The sequence below is a fragment of the Notechis scutatus genome, chromosome 3 (genome assembly GCF_049901735.1).
Source record: "Notechis scutatus isolate UNSWTSFEM ecotype Mainland chromosome 3, rNotScu1.2, whole genome shotgun sequence".
NCBI classification, from domain to species: domain Eukaryota; kingdom Metazoa; phylum Chordata; class Lepidosauria; order Squamata; family Elapidae; genus Notechis; species Notechis scutatus.
Window position 1 is genome coordinate 73,383,885 of NC_142011.1, and position 22,332 is coordinate 73,406,216.

General features: G+C 37.9%; 1 long non-coding RNA gene across 1 annotated transcript; it reads right to left on the reverse strand.

The window, feature by feature from the left end:
• Nucleotides 1–982: 982 nt before the first annotated feature.
• On the reverse strand, nt 983–19,908 carry LOC148131240 (uncharacterized). Its single transcript, XR_015748338.1, has 3 exons — nt 19,750–19,908; nt 2,173–2,261; nt 983–1,456 (listed from the first exon to the last, which is right to left on the reverse strand). It is a non-coding gene; the product is annotated as an uncharacterized LOC148131240 (long non-coding RNA).
• Nucleotides 19,909–22,332: the final 2,424 nt, after the last annotated feature.

The following is a 22,332-nucleotide window of genomic DNA, read 5'->3' on the forward strand; positions in this document are numbered from 1 at the left end:
TCTGTTAATGGAATTATACCCACCAGTAGACTGGATTATTCAAAAGGCTGGAGGTACCTTCAAAACAGATTTGTCAAAATAGAATGGAAGGAAAATTACAAGAAAGCTTACTACACAGGAGAAAGTCCTTCAGATAACATTGGATGCCACTCCCAATTCATCGTATACAATTTTCAGCACTTGAAATATTTTAATCAATGCTAGATCCCCAGATTTGCTCTTGAGAGGTGGTTTCCTAAGCATAACTGCAGCATTTGCAGGGATTTAAAAAAGGAAGGAAGAAAAGCAAGAAAGTGAATGGATGTCTGTTTAAATACTATTTGATATAGCTCAAATGGTTCATCATGATTTCTAATGTCTGAAATTTGTTCATTGCCTACATCTGTTGAATGTAAGCTTCAATAAATCAGATAATCAGATTGAAAACTATGAAAATAATTATTATTCCTTTTAAATATTTGCAACACACTAAAGGGAAGTGTGTAATGTGTGCATGTATACAGAATTGTGCTGTTATCATTACCATCATCTTGCATTTTTAAATTTTGATCCTAGTATTAACACCTACTTTCATAGATACATGATGAATTGTTTATTTGGGTTGGAAACGCATGCTCTCTTTGATAGCTCCACTTCCAAATAATAAAATAATACGAGAATTAAACAGAAATGGCTCGAGGGGCAAATTTCTATGTGTGATGATCAGATATGACAAATGACATTCAGAATCCATTAACTATTGGCTACAGAGTGTCATTTTATAACATACGTGGAGAACAATCCAATAATAATTAAAATAGCAAGCAAACAGAAAATTCAAAATAAACAAATGGCTATTCACATTATGTCATCTGAGGGGGGGGGGGAACTCCTTCAAGAGATGACATCATGATTATATACTGTAGACAGACAATTGGATAAGCATGAAATAGTTTCTAATTGTTAATAATCTACATTTTAGTATAACAATAAATCTATTTGGAAAGATAAAAGGGGGCAAGGCATGACACCCAGATTTTCAGCTGGACAGGTATTCCCCCAGAATGGTTTGTAGATGAGCTGACGGATGGGCACTCTGTTCCTGAGATCATATAAGCTTACTATCATCCAGTTATCATTCAACAAATGTCAAGATTCTATCTCTCTCTCTCTCTCTCTCTCTCTCACGCCGAAGGGTTGTTACATCTTACATTCCTAAATCATTCATTTGTGCTACTGAGATACAATCAGCCTCTCCTCTCCCTTTTATTCTCTCCCTCTTCCTCCTGCTTTTAACTCAAACATGTTCAAGTTAGAAAAGTGAAGAAAGCTATTGATTTGTCTTGATAAAGAACTCTGTTCCAAAAGTAAATAGCACTTACTCTTTCAACAGAGTCTCGGAGAGTACCTGGAGCCATGTTTCTTTGTTGAGATTCTTCACTGCTGAAAGTTTTGTTCAGATGCTTGTAATGCTCTCCTGTTAATGAAATAAACAAAAACTCATTTCCCACAGGCCTTAGAAAAATCCATGATATGGTATTCAAAGTACTTCTAGCGATGGCCTAAGAGAGACAGAGAAATAAACAAAACACTTCATACGGTAAGTATGAGTTCTGGATTATAGAAATAATCTTAATAATAAAAATAATTCATTTATTTTATACTTTACTTAATAGAAATAATTCTATTCAGGCAGTTAAGGATTTCTCAAGAACATCCAGTTCTTTGTTTTGAATATGATTGATTGTGAGGCTCTTATCTTTCTCAGTTGCTTTTTCCACTTCTCCTCAACAAGGGTCTTGAACTTGTTTTAAACTTACCAAAGTCCCTCATTATATGCAGTCTCATGTTGCTTCTTGTCCTAAATAACCAGTGTTTAAACAAAGAAATATTTTCTTAAGTTTTGCCATCATAGGGAACTGTATGTGATTTATTTAGCATATGACATGAAATATGTGGATTGCAATAATAAAGATATATGAAAAGAACGCATAGCAATATGATACACATAAGGTGAAGATGTGTGGTCAATTTTGTAAGATATAAGAAGTTAAATATTAAATAACATTTTAAAATAAGTTGGTTCATAAAATAAAATAAGTGTTCTGTGTTTTAATATCTAGGCCATTTATCCAGTTAAGTGCTGTATTTGTTAATTCCTTTTGTATAACCTCTCAGATGGCAGCTGCTCACCATATGATCCAGTGTCTGCCGGAAAGCACCAAAGTCATATTCAGGAGAAGATACTCTGGCCCATTTAAACAAGGAGTCTTGACAGGAATCTTAAAAAAATTGAGTCTTTATTTTTTATTTTAAAATAAAATCTTTGTCATGCAAAAGAAACATGGGGAATAAAGGGAATGAGCACGCCTGAAGTTCATTCTCATGATAGAAACCTTTACTTCCTGTTATGCAAACCCTGACATATAAAATAATTAGGAGAACTTTTATGGGGGGTGGGATGCGTGAGGTCGTGGGGGGGGGGGGGGGGGGGGGTGGTTTACAGAAGAAAGCGTAGGAAGTTGGGGTAAGAAGTTTTAATGGTTTTTGGATAGGGGGTGTGTAGGGAGTAGACTCTCCTGGGCCTATAAGAAATGGCTTCAAATTATGTATTTGAGGTATGCATTGTTTTTGAGTATACCACAACTCTCAGGCACAGATAGGCTACTTCAGAAATCTCTTTCTATGTCCTACAGCAACCCAAGACTGGTTGTAATTATTTGGGAGCCATGCAATTGCAATCCTACTCTGTATCTTTGGAGATTGGTAGCCGAGTTCCTTCATCCATAGAGGGGCATGCAGTGGCTAAAGACTGGCATGACACCTGTTTGGAGGCACCACTTCAAGAAAGGACTGTAAGGTGTCCACTCTATACATTCTAAGACCCAAGGACAATGTTTGAGGGTCATCAGCATTTCAAGCCATATTTTCTATTGGAGGCAAGATTTCATCAGATATATTATGCTGGAGATATTTGTGGATTAGGCTGGAATAAGAGGCAGGTGAAAACCCCAAAGCTAAAAGTGACAACAATTCTCACTCAGACTCATTCTTTCCCTCTTCAAAGTTTGTGATGCTTTCTTTTTTCACTCTTTTCTTAGAGTTCCTTTGCTTTTTCTTGCAAGCAGCAGTCTGTGTCAGATAGGATAATCTCTTACCTTAGCTTGGACCTGATCTTTTGTGCAGGACTCTTGAAATTAGTCTATGAGCTGTGTATGGACCAAGGACATAGGTCACCCAACTTTGCATAAATGGATGAACCAAAATTGCAGGTGACATCACACCATTTTTTAATGAAATGCTCTTCTCCTGAGTGTATATTTTAGAAGTGGGAGACAGTTCCTAGGAAATCTGGGACAAAAAGAAGGTGGTAGGGCAGAGAAGAAGGGAAGCACTGGATCCATCTGTGGGCTTACAGCAAGGGCAAATATCAGGCTTCAGTCTCTTCTCTTGTAATCCTACACAAGTATAGTTATAATGGCAACATGTTCACATATGTGAGATAGTTTTCAACTCCCTTAAGCAGCATACCATCAGACTCCACTGATCAACCATATCTGTGCTGACTTGAATCAAATGTTATGAGACAGCAGAATGTGAAAAATCTTTTCTGACTTCTATGTTGATGCAATTGCAAATGCATGTAGCTCATGTTGCAATGGATCTTTTTTTAAAAAAAAGGACTTCAGCAACACAATTTCATGCAAATTATTTACCAAAAAGCAGGACCTATTTTATTCTACAGGTAGGAATGCATAGTATTGAACTCTACTGAGAAATCCATTGTCCCATAATAATTTAGTATTAAACAGTATCAGAATGCTTTAAACTAAATGAATGGGGGTATATAATATGTATGCATAGTGGGTGTTTGTATACAGTACATTTCAAAACTGGTTTAAAATGTTTTTCTAGAGTAACTTGCATATCTTTTTATTAATCCATTAGCCAATATCTGTCAACCAATTTACACTGAACTATAATGATAAGTTATGATAAGTTATGATTTATATTCCATATATATCAATAAGAAATGTTTAAGTTCTTTATTTGTGCTACAGTTATATCATCAACCTGTCCATACCATCACCCATTTATATTGTACATACACATATGCATGCATACATTATCAATCAACAATATTGCCCCCCCAAAAGCACTTAAGCAAATTGAAATTTGTGCTTGAATATTGGAACTGCTTTGAAAAAGTCAACCGTGTTCATCTGGGAAATAGATATTTTTGTTAAGAAGTAATATGTAGTAAAAAAAAAAAAACATTCCAAGATTGTCATATATGTAAAAAAAAAAAAAAAAAAGCTTAACATTCACTTAATAAAACATGCTATCTTAATCTTACCAAACCAGATTTACCTGAACAGGAAGTATTCTATCTTGATTCAGAGCTGCCTGGTTTATTTGTTACCCTTTAGGTGAGTGGTATTAATTATGCTTGGAATCAATACAGTAACTAGACAGAATTCAGAGTACCATTTGTTTTGGAACTGCCAATAGACACCAAAAATGCTGGCATAGATCATCCAATTCTAAATGTGAAGGGTAGCGTACACATACTGCCTATTACAGAATACATTTGAGAAACAGGAGAGCTCAGTTATTACTAACAAAGTGAATCAATTTCGCCTATGTCCTTAATTGTTTTCTAGGCTAAGCATCACTTTTCTGCAGGAGTTCAAAATATGCTGCTGGATTCTCCTAACTGTAGAAAATATAAGGCAGCAAGGTTTTATGGATCTAAAGCAACCTGAATTCCTTTTTGGACTCAACTGACCGAACTCAGGAATGAATTCAGTTAAATTTATCAAAATTTTAGGGATATTTATGAGATTGAATTGTGAACTCAGATAGTTTCTTGTGTTTTTCTTTATTATTTGAAATTCTGTTTATGAATGATGCAGTTTACATGTTATTAAGTCCCAAGCACACATGCTGAAGAAACAAATGGGGATTTTAGTTCAGTCAAAGTTCATACCCTTTCATCTTAGATTTTACTCTAGACCAGGGGTCACCAACCTTTTGGACCTCAGCAACCACCAATTTTAAATCCTGCGGACCACTAATATGAATTTTGACTGATGGTGGCTTGCTGACATTGGTGGGAAAGTTGGTCCCATATTCCAGAGCTGCAGTAGTCACAGGACTGGACCTTTGGTCATCCCGGAGCAGCTGCTCCTCCACCAGGTGCACCGGCCTGCCATGGACTGGAGGAGCTGCTCCAGGATGACCAAAGGACCAGTCCTGTGACTACTGCAGCTCTGGAATATGGGACCAACTTTCCCACCAACATCAGCAAGCCACCCCAGGGTGGATTTCCCTCCCCTGCCATTGGTCTTACCTTTTAGTTCCAGCTTGCATGGCTCTACTCGAGGTAAGGTTTGCACTTGGCAGAAGGGTAGGGGCCAACGGGTGGGCGGGCCATGTCGGCAGCGCAGCCTTGTGTTCCTGTGCAGCCTGGATTAATTGCTTTGGGGGGAATGCTTTGGGGGGGAACATTTCTCTGCGGACCACCAAAATTTTCTTGCGGACCATCAGTGGTCCCCAGCCCACTGGTTGGCGACAACTACTCTAGACCATTTCTTTCCTCTAGTGATTCATTTGTCTTTATTCATAGAGTCATAGGGCTGAAAGGGTCCCCAGCCCACTGGTTGGCGACAACTACTCTAGACCATTTCTTTCCTCTAGTGATTCATTTGTCTTTATTCATAGAGTCATAGGGCTGAAAGGGACCTTGGAGGTCTTCTTGTCCAACCATCTGCCCAAAGCAGGAGTTCTCATATAATCTTGGACAAATGGTTATCCAATCTTTTATCGAAAACCTCTAGCACTGGAGCACCCACAATTCTGGAAAGCAAGCTGTTCCACTTCTTAACAGTTCTCACTGCCAGGAATTTCCTTTTTGTTTCCAGGTTGTATTTCCCTCTGAAAGTTTCCATCCATTGCTTCTTGTCTTACCCTCAGGGGCTTTGGAGAATAAATGGATGCCTTCTTCCCTGAGGCAGTCTTTCAAATATTGGAAGACGGCTATCATATCTCCCCACAGTCTTCTCTTTATTAAGCTAAACAGACCTAGTTCCCTTAGCCATTTTTCATAGGATTTAGCCTCCAGATCCCTTATTATCTTTGTTGCTTGTCTCTGTACTCCTTTAAGAGCCTCAGCATCTACTTTGCATTGCAGTGACCAGGACACAGTAACCACACCAGTGTACTATAGAGCAGTACTATCACTTTGTTTGATCTTGATACTATCTCTCTGTTGATGCAGCCTAGGACTGCATTGGTTTTCTTGGTAGCTGCAGCATACTGCTGACTCACATTTAAGTTACAGTAAGAAGTGTTATACCAGAAAGTTTGTTTGATAAGTTTGGAGGAATCAGAGCAATTGCAACTGGTGAGTTATTTATTAATAAATTTTATATAAGCCACCCATCTCACAAGAAGAAATTCTGGACACATACAACAATCCATTTGAACGATATACATACAAAACCATCAATATAATAATATAAAGATTGACATTAGAAGATTAATATTACAGAGACAAATATATAAACCTTTAGGCAAATATAGAATAGCAAACCACTTAGACTTATATACTGCTTCACTGTGCTTTATAGCCCTCTCTAAGCTGTTGCAGGCTCAGCATATTGCCCCCAACACTCTGGGTCCTTGTTTTTCCAACCTCAGAAGGATGGAAGGCTGAGTCAACCTTGAGCCGCTAAGAATCAAACTCCTGGAATGAGCAGTGAGTTATGTTAGGAATGATAGTCACCTAACAGTTGGTTTGGCAATACATAAACCAGGATAGTCATTTAATACTGTTGTTTCTTTAAGAGAATGTTGTAATTGTGATTGGCTGAGGTTCCTCCAACGGCCATAAGATGGAGCCAGAAACCTGGTTTGTCCTTTTTTGCTTCCTTTTTGCCATTTGCCTGATCGTCATTCTGCTTGAATTGCTGTGAGTCTTGCAACTGTTTGCAAACGCTGTTTACTGAACTTTGTTTATGATACTGGTAAAGAAAAGGACTTCATTTTTGGATTATCCCTGGATTGGTTGTTTTGAATACTAACTGTTTTAAACGTGTATAATTTGGACTGTTCGTTGGACTTTCTTTACAGGTTTACTGGAAGTAAAACTTACATTTTACTATTCAGTGTATCTGTATGCTGGTTGTGTGTTATTCATCACCACTCTCACTACGTCTCCCTGTGTGCACTCATTCTCCTAATGGGGAATACCTTAACAAGTTAGCCTGCAATATTGCATTCAAACTACTGCGTCACCATGGCTCTGATAATAATAGTCATCTCAGCAATGGAGCCATTTAAGAATGTCTTCAGTTCCCTGGGAGCCCAGGTCTGGGAAAACAATATTTTTGGTGTGGGTTTCTTGTTTGGCTTATTTACAAATATGTAAGTAGAGTATATCTAAAAAGCTAATAGTACAAAATGACATAAATTCAGTGAAATAAATAACAAACTTACGGAGCTAAAGAAAACTTGAAGTTAAATTTTATAAAAAGTGAAATCCTTCAAATATGCAGAGATTCAAACAGAATGAGAAACTATATGTCATGTCCCTGTTGGAATCTGATTCCGAGAGGGAGGCTGTGTAGCTGAAAGGGAGTGAGAGTGTGGCTCTGGTGGATGTGGAAGAAACTGGGGAAGGGCAAAGTCCATCTGGGCAAAGCAGGGGAGAGGTAGAGCAAGGCAGAGGGAATTCAGAGGAAGACCCAGGCCCACCTCCTCTTCATCCTAGGGCACACAGGGAGGAATGGAGAAGGGAGCAATGTGAGTTGCGTGGCTTATGGGGGAGGAAAGGGCTCTGATTCTCTTCATTAGCTGCAGCTGGAAACACAGTGTTTAAAAAGGGAGTTTGCGCACAGCAACTCGTGGTAAACAAATTGTGAGTTATCTTTTATGGTCGAGACTTATCTGGGTGCCTGGCATCTTCCCAACTGTGTGTGTTTTGTTGCCCTTTGAAGTCTGCAATTTCTTATCCTGCCCTGTCCAGTTAATTGCTGCAACATGGTTTGTGTGGATTTTTATTTACAGTTTATATGCACTTTGTTTTCGGACTGAATTTCCTTCATTTAAAGATTGTTCTTGCGATAGTTTTTTCTCCAGCTGAAGGTAACTGGACATTGGGGGCAAAGTTGGGGGTAATAAAGGGACTTTTCTTACTTATATGACTGTGTTGCCTTTGTGCCATGCCCTGGGTCATCACACTATATGACTGGGATAGCAGATCAAAAGCCTAACTTTTACCATAGCTGTCATCAAAAAGTGTCTAGCATTCCTAAATGTTAGGAGGGACAATATCAGTAAGTTTGTGTACCTGTCAACACCTCTTTGGTGGCTTTTCATCCATCACAAGGATTGAAAACTTATCAGCTTTTGTCTAAGGCTTTTTTCTTACAGTCTTCATGACAATTTTCTGCTTGTTCCCAAATCATATCATCTTTACAAAAATGCATCTATCCTTTCTATTTCTTCTGTAAAACCTTGGCTTATTTCTTGAGGCTACTGCAAACTTATCCTTGTATCTTCTGCTTTCTAATTTTAACTCCTTTACCTCAATCTAATGCACATAGTATTCACACATTTCATTACTCTTATCCCACATTAAATGCCTATATTTGTTTCCATTTTATAAACTGAAATCCTGTTACAAGCTTCTTATCAATAATTTCAAGACTTTCCTTGATCTTGGTGCTTTATTCTTCCTTCCCAACAGATCAATCCCACAGTTTTCACTCATCCTATTCCACCAACTCAAGCTTGCCCAGATAACATATTGATGTCCGTGAAATCGAGAAAACCCAGTAAGTTGAATTTTCTATGTATTTATATTTTTCAGATCCTTGAAAACCAGCTAAGGAAAAGGGATAGGGGCCTTTCATTTAGTAACATCTCTATCTTCTCGTTTTATTACAAGCCTTGAGAATCTGAAAAAACTACCACTAACTATGTCATTTTCACTCACAAGGGAGAAGATCAATGGGAAACAGTAATTAGAGGAACACAAAATATTTCTTGGTAGAAAAGTACTAACCTCAGGACACTCTTTCTAACATCTAACATCTGTTCTAACCCTTAAACAGACTATTTCAATGACACTGGATGTGGATGACTTTAAAATAGGTCATTTTTGTCCTTAAGTAGAAATCAGAATTGTAATCAGGATCAGATAACCCCCTTAAAAAGTTTGAACCACCACTAGAGCATCCTGAACTAGCTATTTTACAATTGGATATTGAAGATATTTCAATGACCAAAAGGTTTGGCATTCTTCTAGTATCGATCTCCTACACCTGTGATGGTGAACCTATGGCATGCGTGCCAGAGATGGAATGCAGAGCCTTCTCTCTGGGCATGCGAGCCATCGCTCCAGCTCAGCTCTGCCATGCATGCGTGCGCCTCCTGCTGGTCAACTGGTCTTCAGGTCTCTGCCGCGCATGTGCAGGGGTGGGGTGCACATGTGGGGATTGTGCACACATGCATGGGGGCAGAAGCATGCACACATGCGTGGGAGGGCAGGGCTCATGGGTGAGGGGTTGCAGGGGGGTGTCACATGCATGTTGCATTTGAGCACTTGGTGCCAAAAAGTTTATCCATTGAGCACTTGAGCACTTGGTGCTGAAAAGGTTACCCATCACTGACCTATACTAACCTCCTTTATTTGCTGAGTTTTCAATATAAGATTGGCGTTGGAAAAACTGATCTGATGTGCTTTGGAGAAGGTAGGCCATGCTTATTCTTGTCTATTATAGATCCAGTCTAGAAGGCTGATAGTGTACATAATTCTATGAAGAGCAGATTTGAATGGGCATTCAATGAAGATTCCTCAACACTTGAAATGGTAAAAGAGAAAGTAAAGAAGATTCAATGAAGAGGAGGATATTTTATATTTATGGCACTAAGAAGAGATATATGTCAGAGAGAAAAAGACATAAAGCAGACTATACTATATGGTACTATTTATCCAAACCCCAGTCCTTAATTTTTTTTTACATAGTGGTAGAGAATGCAGATAGTTTTGTATATTAAAATATGAGGTGTATGATTGATACCGATAGATGATAGATAGATAGATAGATAGATAGATAGATAGATAGATAGATAGATATAATCTGAGTCATAGTTCATAATTCAGAAACATATATTAATATATTTCATAAATATATGTCTATATTATTATCACCAGCTAAACCCATGCACCCACATGAATGTAACTAGAATAATAAACAGTAGGCTCTAATATTTCTTCCCCTTCCCTTATCACTTGTACATACTTCTTTCTCAAGATAAATATTGAGATCTATGGAAGCTTATCTGAGATTAAACTAATTGTTCATTGTTGAAGCGCCATAGGACTCTGCTGTTTTTGTTGCTTAATTATTATAGCTTCTTCTCTGGAATGTGCTAGGAAAAAGATCTATATTGGAAAAAAGTCCTTATTGGAATAGTGCAAACCGATTCTGCTCTTTTTTTAAGCCTTAGAGGAACTTTTAATCAGAGCTAAAGAAATCCTTTACTTATTTGTATCTATTTCTGTTATTTATTTAGAAGACCTAGAGGTGCAATGCTCCATTAGACACTGCTACTGTATTTTAGCAGAGACAATGCATCAAATGATTTCTCCAGCCCACCCACACCCCACAACAAACTGCCATAATATTTCACGCCAGGCCTGCATTTTCAATGTAAAGTCACAAATTCATTTTCGATGTCCCTTCTTTTAATCAGTGATGGCAAACAGGTCATTAAAAGATTGCTTGCTGGACTGAATATCTTGTCATTTAGCATAGCGCTTTGAAAAGAGAATATGAGGGTTCACAGAGATCATTAAAAGGACTACCACATATTTCACACATCAGTAAGAAACCAAGGGGAACAAGAAAACTCTTCAGTTTCATAAATACATAAGAGGCTTAGGAGGAATGGACGGTATGAGTCATAAATAATATGGAAGAAGGGTTTTTTTAAGCCTTTCCATATTATATAATATAATTATTTTAATCCCTCTATAAAAGGTTTAAGGTTTCACTGGACTAACAAAAATACACTGGAAATATAACCTGAAGCAACACCTTACAAAAAACCTTTTAACCACCCTTAATTACAAAACTGTGACTCAAATCCCCAGAAATGCACAGATACACGTATGTTAACAGGCATTACTACATTCACTTTAATAAAAAATAAAATTAAGCACAATTGCCACAATCCAAAGGAATAGGACAAGAGCAGCTGGGGTTGTACACCTTTTAAATAACAAACATGCTGTCAATCAGCTCCTGGTTTCTGAACCAGCTCCCCTCACTGACAAGCTACCTAATCACTGGCATTCTAGCATTTTTGAAAGGTCTCTTATCTTTGAAGTTTAAAATCCCATGAGGTCGAGAGCCACAGTTCCCCCAAAAGTCTACGGGAAAAGGTATGTTTGATATTTTGGACAGCAATTTGCTTTATTAAATAAAGGCCATCTTCACAAGAAGAGCTTTTCTCAAATAGTGTTCCTAGTACAGTACAGCACACTGCATAAAAACATAAAATAAAATGGCATTTTACTGTTCAGTGCATCCATTTTTCTAGGCTCCTGCATTATGCACAGAATTATTAGCTTTATTATTATGATTATGCACATAAACAAAAGATTGGCGAAACAAAAGAAGGTGTTAAAAGAAATGTTTAAAATGCATATATAGTGTGATGCATAAAGGCAAAATAGAGAGAAACAGTACAAACAGCAGAATAATTAGACTATTGTCCCAATGACTTATTAACTGCCTTCATTCAATAGCAGCAAACTGTGTGAAAAATTATATTACAGTATTATCTGCTTTGCCGGAGTGTGGAATCACATCTGGAAGTGGATGTCGAAAAGATGGCAAATATCATGCTTGGATTCTTGCAAAAAAAAAAGATTTGCTTTATATCTATTTTTAAGCAAACTGTTCAAGTAGGAGTTTTTGTTGTTGTTGTTGTTGTTCATTTGTTTTTTTAAATAATGTTTCATGCCACTACTGGTCTTCTCATCATCCCTATCAGATTTATTGTTTGAATGAAATTTTATTCCATTCTAGATATCTGAGAATTGAGACATTTTGTCCTGACTAAATCTTGGCTTGGAAAGCTCAGTGTGAAATCCATTGTGCTCCTGCTTCTTGGGAACAGATAAAAACCACTTTACTTCTAATTTTTCCTTCCCTCCACTCAAAATTTATCGATTTCATTCCATAGTTCCATTCTATAGTTCAGTTCAACAACAACTGAACTTTAGTTCTAACATTTCCCCAGTGCCATCTTCTCCTCCATATTTTGTGAGCTCCATTTTCTCAGGAAATCATTCCAGTTTATTTATGTAAATAAAATAAAAATGTTTTCACCTTTTGTTTCTAAATGCCCATGTTTTATGAGCTAACAACTGTTTCCCATGTGAGAGTGAGGTATTTTTCTTCCCAAATTCTATTATACCATTTTGCCAAACAACAAAGTGTACATCTGGGTGTACCATACTTCTGTTTTAAGACATTCATACACAACTAAAGGTAGAGGGCAGTGGTTAGGTTTCCTATGTATGGCAGATGGCTGAGCATAGTGTTAAAAAAAATGTGATTTTTCTTGAAGAAAGGAAGACAGAAATAAATATTTAGGTTTTAAATGTTTTTCCCAGAGGAAATTTTGAGTAGTTCAGAGAACCGGTAAACAACACCTCTGGTTGGCTCCACCCCCATCTATTCGCTGCCTCCCGAGTCCCAGCTGATTGATTGGGTCTTCTTTAGTTGCCCTGCAGAAGAGAACGGAGCTGGAAAGCAGGTTAGTGGGGTGGGGAGGGAATGGGGATTTTACAGTATTTTTCCCCTGCCATGCCCACCAAACCACGGCCACAGAACTGGTAGTAAAAAAAAATTGAATACCACCACTGGCAGGCACCAAAAATTTGTGCTTCAATAGAAAAGAAGAGGGGGGGGAGGAAGAATCTTTATCGCTCTGTCATCTCCCCAAAGTCTGAAAGAAGAACGTGACCTATCTCAAATCCTTTGTTCCTCAATTTTTATTTTATTTATTTTTTTTATTTGGTTTGTCAATTGCTAACAAGATAATAGGTATAAGTAAAAACATAGTTATGAATACATGGATACATATAAGAAAAATAAAAGAAACAATAGGACAGGGAAGGTAGGCATGTCGGTGCGCTTATGCACGCCCCCTACAGACCTCTTAGGAAAGGGGTGAGGTCAATAGTAGACAGTCTAAGGTTAAAGTTTTTCGGGGTTGGGGAAGAAACCACAGAGTCAGGTAGAGTATTCCAGACATTGACCACTCTGTTGCTGAAGTCATGTTTCCTGCAATCAAGTTTGGTGCGATTAACCTTGAGTTTGTATCTATTGTTTGCTCTTTTATTATGGTTGAAGCTGAAGTATTCATTGACTGGTAGGACATTGCAATGTATGATTCATATTAAAGATGGCGACGCCCAACTAGGAAGGTGAAGCTCTCGCTCCTGGACCACTATCTCCCTATAAAGCCATCACCTGCACCAGAAACCACTTTTAAAGCTGCTGTTACACCAGTAACTGTGAGTAAACCTGAGTCCAAAAACAAGCCCAAAAACGCTAGATTCTGAAGCCGTGGAGCCCAAATATTCCTGCTAACAGATCCGGAGCCCTCCTCTCCTTCCCCAGAGAAGTGAAGCCCTTTCCTTCACTCGGAGCCTGCCTCATGGAGTGCAAACAACCTACCTTCATTTAAATCCCTCACACAGCTGATAGAAGTTATCTTCCACGCCAGACAATGCATTTCCTTTAATATCCCCCCACGCAGTTTTCACCGCCACATCGGTCAGCTGGCAGAAAAAAAACAAGGAGGGAGGAAAAAGCCCTGAGGCTCTTAGTAGCCAAAAGTCACCCTGGACGGCAGAGGAATGCTTTTGTGACTGACTAGAAGAAAACCTCTCCATCCAAACTAAAAAGAGACTTAGCATGGCTAAATCAAAGCTGTGACAGAAATAAAAAAGAAAGGAAAGATCTTGTAACAGCGTGCTTAATCTTGGTAAAAAATCACTCCAATTTCTGCAGTGGAATTTTCCTTGGAAAGTGGGACTCTAAGGAGGAAAATAGCTGCGATTAACGATCTGGAGTTACTGTCAGATTTAGTTGAAAGTAAAGGACAGATTGGATTGGTTAACCCAAACTTCTGGGCTGTATTTTTACTACTACTCAACTTGAAGAGCTTTAAGAAACTATTGCAAAACAATCTTATTCAGAGACATATTGATTGTAGTTAAAGTGTTTAATTCAGCAAGTTTTACTCTATTTCAAAAACCCTTTGAACATCGTGTTACAGCCTTTTGTTTACAGAGTAATAGCAATCTGCTATTACAAAGAGCAATAAATTCCTCTCATTCAGTCAACTACAGCTGCTAGTAAAACAACCCTTTCCTTGCAGACTCTTAATACTACCTCATTACTTTAATCAAACACTGATTAATTCATTACCTCAAAACTTACAACTTTCCTACCTCATTACCTATATCAACGATTAGATAATCAATTTCTATAATATATTTTATTAATGGTTTAATTGATTTATTGTTTTAATTGATTAGTGTGAATAGAGTGTTTAGTGCAAATAGTGTGATTACTGACTAGTTTAAAAGATCAAGATTCATGTAAATTAATTGAATAGTAAAATCAAAGATTAGGTTAACAACTCTTAATGCCTTTTTGGCTATGTAGTTACAGTGGGCTCTGGCACTTAGGTCATTAGAGATGAGTACTCCAAGATCCTTGACAGAGTTTGGATCATCAATAAGGTCTTGACTTTTCAGCCTATATTTTATTTTCTGATTTTTTGCCAATATGTAAGACAGAGCATTTATTTGTTGAGATTTGAAGTTGCCATTTGACCATTCTGATACATAGTTGAGGTCTTTTTGAAGGGTAGCAGTATTGTCTGTGGTGTTGAATAGCTTTACAACATCAGCGAAGAGAATGCAGTTGCTCTTAATATGATCACAGAGGTCATTTATATAGAGTATGAAAAGAGTTGGTCCTAGAACACTGCCTTGGGGGACACCACTGTTGACAGGTACAGAATTTGATAGGACGCTCCCAATTTTGACCATTTGTTGTGTGTTTGACAGGAATGCTTCTATCCAGTTATGCAGGTGTCCAGAGATACCATAGGATTTTAGTTTTAGGAGTAGTTTGTCGTGTACCACTGAATCAAAGGCTTTACAGAAGTCTATGTAGATTGCATCTATTGCTTTGCCCTGATCGAGTTGTGTAGTCCATATGTTTTTGCAGTGTAAGAGCTGCAGATTGCAGGATAGTTTTTTTCTGAAACCAAATTGTTTATTAGAGAGGAGGTTGTTTGTCTCTAAATGGAGGATAATGGATTGGTTAATAATTGATTCCATGACTTTATAGGTGACACAGCATAAAGAGATTGGTCTTTAATTTTCAACAAGGCTGGGGTCTCCCTTTTTGAAGATGGGGATGACCGTGGCTAGTGACCATAGGTTTGGCAAGGAGCTGGTCCTGAAAGATTTTCTGAAGATTATGCTTAAAGGTTCAGCTATGGCAGTGGATAGCTTTTTTAAGAAGTAGGCACATATTCTGTCCGGTCCAATAGATGGAGATGGTTTTAGATTGCATAGTGCTTTTTCAACATTGTCTACTGTAAAATCAATATGTATTAGATCATTGTAGTTGTCTGTGGTTCAACTAGGAAATACTGGGCATGATCCATTGCTGTTTTCAAACACTGAGCCAAAGAATGTGTTAAAGAGGTTGGCTTTAATAGTGTTGTCATTGCAGTCTTTACTATCAGGTCCTTTCAGGGGTGGGATGGACCTTGAGTCTTTTAGTTTGTTGTTTACAAAATTGTAGAAAGTGTGGGTGGAATTGGTGCGAAGAAGGTTTTCCTCTTGTTTAATGTGATAATTGGTGCATTCAGTCTTTATCTGGTGGCATAAATTTTTGTATCGGCTTTTGAAGTTGGCAACGTGACCAGATTTGTTTTTCTGCCAAAGTGATCTCTTTTTGGATTGAAGCTTCCTTATTGTTATGGGTAATCTGTTTTTTCTGGTTTTTGAAGTTGTTATTGGTACATATAGTTTGATGACTCTTTTGACTTCAAGTAAAAATATGTTGTAATGGTCTTCAACAGTATTGCATCCAGTGAATAGAAATTGCCAATCAAGGGATGAGAGATCGTTGTCTATAAGATCATAGTTGCCTTTTTTGAAGTTATAATTGGGGATCACATCGTTGTGTTGATTTTTGTGTGGACGTATGTTGAGACAAAAGTAAATCATGCTGTGGTCACTGTCAGAAAAGGATTCTTTAATTTGTATTCCGTAAATTGAATTCAAACAGAAGATGAGATCGAGGCAATTATTAAGTCTAGTATTGTTGTTTACTAGTTGTTCCAGTCCCAGGTTTGTTACAGCATTGTAGCAGGTTGCATTTATGGGTTCAATTTTACATTTATTTAGGATCCAGTTAATGTGAGGTAGATTGAAGTCACCAAGAAAAAGTGTGTGGGCAGGATGTTGCCCGTGTTAGTAGTGAATTTAGCCTGTTTACATGTTTGATGTCCTAATCAAGGGCTCTGTAACATAGTAAGAATTGAAATGTGATATTTAAGGACAGTTCACAGATGATGGTCTCAGGAAGAGCAAGCTCTTGGGTAACTTGGATGTTTTTTTAGATGTAAGGACTTTTTTATAGAAGATAGCAACACCACCTCCTCTACGGATTTCACAATCTGATTCGTAAACATGATAGTCTATTACTGTGGTAATGGAGTCAGGGAGAGATGCATTGAGTCATGTTTCACAGACAAATATGATGTTGAATTTAGCCATATTTAGTAAGAGGAGAAATTCAGGTATTTTATTCACAAGGCTTCTTGCATTGAGTAGCTTGCATTTAAGGCCAGTTGTAGTTGGAATTGAGGTAGTTAGGGGTGTGCGTGCCTAGTTTTGAGTGATGGTGGGTTCGATGAGGTAGGGTTGGATGTGGAGTTGTGGGTTGTGTGACTTACTTTTGATACAATCAGTGCGGTAGTCAATGTAGAGATCCTTCTCTCCACTGTTTAGATGTCTTTTGAGTTCCTTGCGGAGTTCACGGGAGCGGATTCTTTGCAGTATGGATAAGTCTGGTCTTGAGCAAAGTTTTTTGTGGTTGGGATTGGTTTTTGCAATGGCGTTTATTGTATGCATTTGCTGGATTCATATTTGCAAACAACTCTACAAAATTTTGGGGCCACCGAGCCATCATTGTATTTGGACTCAGGGCCATCTCTGGTTACTTCAATGATATCTTCAGGAGAGATGTTTGTTGTATTTGAGTTGCTTATGATATTATGAACTTTGGTGATGTCATCTGATTTGTTGGTGCCTTCAAGACCAAATAAGATGGCATTTGGACGTTTTTGATCATGTTCAATGGTGTCTCTGATGAGTAAGGAGATATCATTTGTGGAATTATTTGATGGGATAGTAATTATTTATGGTTGTGGTTTGGTGGTTGTTTTTGGTTGTAGTTGTGATTGTAGTTGAGGTAGTAGTTGTTGTTCTGTCTCGCCTTTCCTCTTTCCCAAAAGATGAAAGAGTACAAACTCACACAAACCCAGGCAGGCAAGCTGGCTCGGACTTCACAGAGTTAATTCTTTGGAACTGATAATATTCTTGACATTCCAACATGTCCTGCATGCCAAGTCCGAACTGATAGTAAATAAAATTTTACTCACAGAAAATCACAAGGCAGTCCACAAAGAAAATCTGAAGTAAGGTTAAACTTTGTCCTGTGCAAAGTTTAAGGAGAAAACACACCCACTTTTATCCCCTATGGGGTGTGGCTCAATGACTCAGCTCACTCTCTGACCCTCCCATACCTCCTATGTTGCTGCTCACGTTTCTCCCTACAACGCTGCTTAGGATTGAGCCAACACTCTTCCTCTTTGCTCCCTGTCAGGGGCTGCTCCAATATGCCTTCCTCCTGATTAATCTCAGGCTGTTCCTCTCGGTTGTCTGATGCAACCTGAGGCATTATCAGGCAGGAAGGTCCTGGGGAGGAAGGCATTGCCAGAGAGGAAGGTCCTGGGGAAGGCATTCCCAGTTCCTCCTCCTCATCTTCCAGGTCCTCTTCCTCTGACAGCATAGGCTCGGGAATCGGGAATCGGGAATCGGGGCCACAACAAGTTGTGGTAGTGGTTGTTGGCTTAGGATTTGATTTTGAGCTGATAGGTAGTCACTTATCAGTACTGTATTTTTTTCTCAAGAGAAATTAGGCTTTCTTGTATAATTGTTTCAAAACGTGTTGCTAAGCATTTTTCTACTGAGTGCATGAGTGATTCTATGCTATCAACTTTGTCAGGCAGGGTACTTGGTTTGTTTGGCTTAGGAAAACATGATGGACATAGACAAGGGAAAGTATCTGATGCTTTTAGGAGATCAGCTAGGTCTTTGTTTAAGTTTAAGCAGACAAGGTGGGCTTGATTGTCACATAGGTAACATTTGATGTTATTTTTGATTTCGTTGATGGTTTTAAGACATCTGAAGCATGTACAGGAGTCTGGGAGGTCATTGGTAGAGATATTTTTTGTTGTTGTTTGGTAGTGGAGGATTTGGAGTTTCTGGAGTTTCTGGCTGGCATAGTCAATGACAATAGTACACTAAACAATTACAATAGCTAATTAATGTGATAGGTAGACAGTTACTTAATGAATGTTGGTAATTAATAAATGTTAATTGATAAGTTAGAGAACAAATCAAAAGTAAGGTTACTTATTACTAAAAATCAATCAATTTATTACTAAGAATCAATCAATCAATCAATGGACTAGATAATCAATGATACAGTATTAAATCTCTATCAGTTCAATGAATCAGTAAATTAGTGGTCATTTAACAATTAATTATTTTACTATTATATGATAAATCAATGATTATAGACTAAGGATCTATAAATATTTGGTCTTGAGGTACTGAAATACTAGAGGTAGTATAGTATTGGAGGTTTGTGGTGTAAAGTTCCTTTGTTTTTCCTTAAAGCCATGTTTTTTGGGTTTTGTTTTGTTTTTGTTTTAAAGAGGAAGCGTTGCTGTTTGATAGATTTGAATGGAGAAGATTTGAATGAGCTCATCAATCATCTACTTTGGAGTTTGGAAAGGATGAGATTTGGGTGGGGGTTTAGTGGAGGTTGTCTAATCAGCTGAGTGGGAATTTAAATTCAGGCTGACTAATCAGCTGGGTTGTTTAAATGGAGCTGGGTGATTTATATGGAGACTATCTATTCTCCGTGAGTCTCCTTTGTTCTCCCCAATTGGTGGCCATTTAGAATTATTTTTGGTGATTTGATTTAAATGGAGACTGTAGACATCATTCCAGTTCTTCCATCATTGGAATTCACAATCAATCTCAGTTTCAAAAGGCAGTTTTCCTGAATAAAAACCTTCTTCACACCTCTTCTTCTCATCTAGGCCCCCTTTTTTCTCTTTTTTTCCCTCCTTTAATCATTCTTTTCTCAAGCTGCCATTTAACTTCCAGAGTTAGAGGGTAAAAACATAAATTAAGCCGCTGCCGCTTAATCTCCACACTCATCCCTTCCGCTCTGGAGTCTTCGCTTTTTAAGTTGTTTCTGACTCGGGACCACAGTAAATCTTTGAGCCGTTTACCCGCTCCTTCCTCCCACTGAAAAATGCACTGCCGATCTATAAGGAGCTGGGGGAGACACTCACCCGCAGTTGGACAGCTTCTAAGCTTTCAGTTGGCAGTTGCCGCAAACCCACAGCTCGTTCATTCCCCGCGTTGGCTTCCCTCTCCTGAGATCAGGCAGATTCTTTAGACCAGTTAGCTTCTTTTCACTAGGCCACTTTTTCCTCTCCAGGCAGCTGAAAGGGAAGCTGCTCCCACTAAGGAGAAGGGTCTACAATTAACACCAGAAGGACAAGGGGGCGGGGAAGGAAAGGTCTTTGCTGCTTTGTGATGAACTCTGAACAAAAGAAAATTATCCAGTCTGTAATACTCTTTTGGGTTTTGAGACAAGTATTACAACTCAACCCAACAGATATTTCTGATCCTGGAAGTACAAATGCTGAGTGCATAACGTATTCCAAGGGGAAAGCCCTTTTAAGAGGACAGGAGGACCTGTCAGGATAGATGGTGCCCTCAGGCCTTACATTACCTACCATTCATCTATAGCAAAACTTTTCAATAGAAATTCCTTTCATGCTGATGATGATTCATGAAAGCCTCTGTCTGGAGATCTAACATGCACCTCCTAAATGTTCCCATTTCTGATAGGATTTAAAGGCAATTATAAATCTGGAGTATGTGTTAGGGTTTTTGTTTTTAAATATTAATGTCTCTTGATGGTTTGTGGGGTGAGGGATGGGGAAGAGCTGCAGCTGTTAAACTGGGAGGAGTGAATCCATCTGGTTCCTCTGGCAAGATGAAGGAAAAAGAGAATAAACCTGAGAATAATATAGAGTAGCTTCTCTTCTGGGTGATATTCTATTATTGATTAAGGAGATTGTTCTTTGAAGGCCTCAGATAAAAGCTATTGGCAAAAAAAAAAAATGTGATTTTGCTTTGTAGTATTTTGTCAGCTTGCTGGATATTACTGCAGGTGAAATTAATACCAAGTCATTTCGAATGATACTGAAAAATCGACTGAAGGAATCCTGAGGATGGAGGCAATTCCTTTGCGAAGAATACCCTTAACAACACTTTTTTGTGTTCTCTCTCCTTCATCAGCAGGAAATGTCTGAGATAAACCTATTTGGAGTGGGAGGGAAAAACTGATTTTTAACTGCTTCCCTTTTGTCAGTTTACCAATCAAGTGTTACCAGTAACAATAGGAATATCCACAGAAAAGGGTACAAAAACAACAACAAAATGGCGTCATATGGACATATGGATTTGATCATGCGGTTGTGATCCCCATGTTGACTTTTGATTTAACTTTTTCCCATTGAATGTCCCAAATAACAAGAAATATTTTAAGTAACAATAGTGTACTTTGTCGGGGGCAGGGACTTTCTTTGTTGACATCCACACCACAATTCCTTTCAGCCCCAAACTCTCAGCTGTAGTTTGAAGGTAATCTATGATTGTTTTTACTTTGATGAGATGGTGGCATTTTTTTTTGACATCAAATCTGTCCACGGTCTTGTAATTAATAACATTGCTGATGTAATTTTAGTTTTTAACATTTTATTTTATTTTTTATTGTAAACTCTTATTTTATTGTTTTTATTGTAAACTCCATAGAATCTCTCTATTGTGAGATGAGCAGCTATATAAATGTGCCACTTTTGAAAAAAATATTCATTACGTTCATATCCTACCTTTAGCCCAGAAGCTCAAAGTAGCGTACATAGTAGTCCCTCCGTCACTTTTCCCTCTCCTGCACAACAATCCTATGAAATAGGTTGAGCTGAGAAAGAGAAAACTCCATCCCAAATCATTCCCTGAGCTGCCATAACTGAGCACAGATCTGTATATTTGGTTTTAACCGAATACTGAAGTGATTTTAAAATGAAGAAAGCTTTACAATGCTGAGAACAAAGAATGCAGATTGCTATTCTATCCCAAGCCAGGTCCTGAAACTCTTCCCAATCTCTCAATCCACTTAAAAAGAAAAAAGAAAACAGTGAAGAGAAATTAACAAATATTGTCAATTTCAACTCTGTGATTGTACTTTTGCCTGTGTAATTGAGGCACTCCACCATCCTAGCAATTCCTTTACAATATCTGAAGTTTAGAAACTGGAAACATGGGTGAAGCAAGAGTTCCTTGGCAATAAAGAAATGGAACTTTAGCATAAAATGAAATAAATAAAAGTAAATAAAAGTAAAATAAATTAAAATAAACATAAAATAAAATCACAGTTTTTGAAACTATTTCAACTGGATTGTAGATGAGCCAGAAATATATCTATACAATAGAGGTTGTGTTCTAGGAAGGTTTAGAATGATTTTCAAAGTAGCTTCCTTAGGATTGGTGGCCTTAGATCCAGGCTGTAGTCATTCCCAATCTTTATTTAGCTTTTGATTTGGAAATTACACTTTGCCCAATGTTACCTTTGTTATTGTCAAGCACAACACAGCCATTTGTGATTGCCATCTGTGCAACTTTTCCACATAATCCATGAAGACACGATTTTGTGGCTACCTGAAAAATCCAGAAGGTCCTGAATATTGGTCCTTCTCCTTTTTGTCTTGATATTCTGCTTCCCTGCTTCAACATGAAAAGACTCATACTGATTTCAGTGCCCTTTGGAAACTAGTCGAAATATTAAGCTGGTATTATTATGCATA